This window comes from Anolis sagrei, chromosome 2, assembly GCF_037176765.1.
Source record: "Anolis sagrei isolate rAnoSag1 chromosome 2, rAnoSag1.mat, whole genome shotgun sequence".
Classification (NCBI taxonomy): Eukaryota; Metazoa; Chordata; class Lepidosauria; order Squamata; family Dactyloidae; genus Anolis; species Anolis sagrei.
The window spans coordinates 11,801,683-11,803,719 of NC_090022.1; the positions used below are offsets into that span (position 1 = coordinate 11,801,683).

At 44.0% G+C, this 2,037-nt stretch overlaps 1 protein-coding gene across 1 annotated transcript in view; it reads right to left on the reverse strand.

The window, feature by feature from the left end:
- The window catches only part of LOC132765760 (zinc finger protein 665-like), a 255,289-nt gene that overhangs the window by 167,439 nt on the left and 85,813 nt on the right, over window positions 1-2,037 (reverse strand). The window lies entirely within an intron of this gene.

The following is a 2,037-nucleotide window of genomic DNA, read 5'->3' on the forward strand; positions in this document are numbered from 1 at the left end:
CTGTGTCTCCTGACATGGTGGTTGTTGGAGTGGTCCAGCATTTCTGTGTTCTCAAATAATATGCTGTGTCCAGGTTGGTTCATCAGGTGCTCTGCTGTGGATGACTTCCCTGGTTGTGTTAGTCTGCAGTGCCTTTCTTGTAGACAGATTTTGTTGGTTTTCATGGTTTCTCCCTTCCTGTTCAAATTGTTCACATGCTTGTGGATTTCAACTCCAGACTCCTGGGCAGAGACCACGATAGTCCTCATACTTCAACAAGTTAGGTTAAAGGTAAAGGTTTCCCCCTGAAATTAAGTCCAGTCGTGTCCGACTCTGGGCGTTGGTTCTCATCTCCATTTCTAAGCCGAAGAGCCAGCGTTGTCCATAGACACCTCCAAGGTCATGTGGCCGGCATAGTTACCTTCCCGCTGGAGCGGTGCCTACTGACCTACTCACATTTGTATGTTTTTGAACTGCTAGGTTGGCAGGAGCTGGGGCTAATAGTGGGAGCTCACTCTGCTCTCCTGATTCGAACCTGCGACCTTTTGGCCAGCAAGTTCAACAAGTTAGAGATATGATGCAAGTGAAGAATTTCAGACCAATTTCATTAGTGAATTGCTATTACTAGTTATTGGCAGAAATATTATCTAATAGAGAGAAACAAATCTTAGCGAAAACAATTCATGGAGGCCAAGGCCCCTTACGCACAGCTGGATAAAAACCCCACATTTTCTGCTCTGAACTGGAATATATAACAGTGTGGACTCAAATAACCCATGTCAAAGCAGATATTATGGGATTTTCTGCCTTGATATTCTGGGTTATATGACTGTGGAAGTGCCATATAACCCAGGGAGATGATGATGATGATGATGATGATTATTTACTGAATTTATACCCCGCTCAACCCCGAAGGGGACTCAGAGCGGCTTACAGATTATTATCCTTAGGGGAGCACTAATTTAAAAAACAAAACCAAAGGAAAGACGTATTCCCCCCCCCCCCAAAATAAACAGTCTTACAAACTCCCCAACCTGTTTCATGGTGTAAAGGAGTTGTTAAACTGCTGCCACCAATTGTGGAGGTGCGCGTGGTAGAGTACCCACTGCCACCTAATCTATGAGGGAAGCCAGGCAACGATCAATATCAACCTAGGAGCTATTTTATAAAGGGACTATTAATTACAGAAGGCTTTATTCACTTGATAGCGTAGCGTTTACTTTCCTGGCTTGACTTTACTATTGTAGGCTGTTCAACTTAGGAGAAACTGTATCAGGCAAGGCTTGAGGAAATCAGTAACAAGTTTATTTTAACAGGAGTATAACAATGTATAACTGTTTCTTCAAAAGAGGCACACATCTTGATGGTTACATTGGAAAGGTTTCAGGCAAACACTTCAAAAGGTTTCACAGCTGGCACAACAGGCTTAAACCCAGCCAAACCTTGATTCTTAATTCAGAATCAACAACCTTCTCTGCAACCACTTGGTCACCAATTGACTCCCTGAATCTCCACCAAGAGATTCAGTCTTTCCCTATAGCACACTGGCTACAGACACATTCCCTGAATCTCCACCTAGAGACCCAGTCCACTCAGTAGCTCGCTGGCATACTGATTGACTCTTTTTTAAAACAGCTGCCCCTGAAGAGGCAATTGGCTCCGCCCCTGTTGCTATGGCAACTCAGCTAACGCCAAGCCACCCTCTCCAACAAAACATAATCTCCCATACTTACCATCCCTAAACCACTGTCCAAACTACACATAACAAAAGGAATAACATTTACACATCGTTACACATGGTAAGTCAGATCTATCTTCCAAATAAAGCTTTTCTCGCACTCTAGGCATTTGAATGGTTTCTCCCCAGTGTGAGTTGCCAGATGCAGAGTGTGAGGCCTGCCTTCTGAATAAAGCCTTTTCTACAGTCCAGGCATTTGAAAGGTTTCTCCCCAGTGTGAATGGCTTGATGATGGGCAAGGTATTTCATCCAAGGGAAACTATTTCCACACTCCAGGCATTTGAATGGTTTCTCTCCAGTGTGAGTTGCTTGATGCAGAG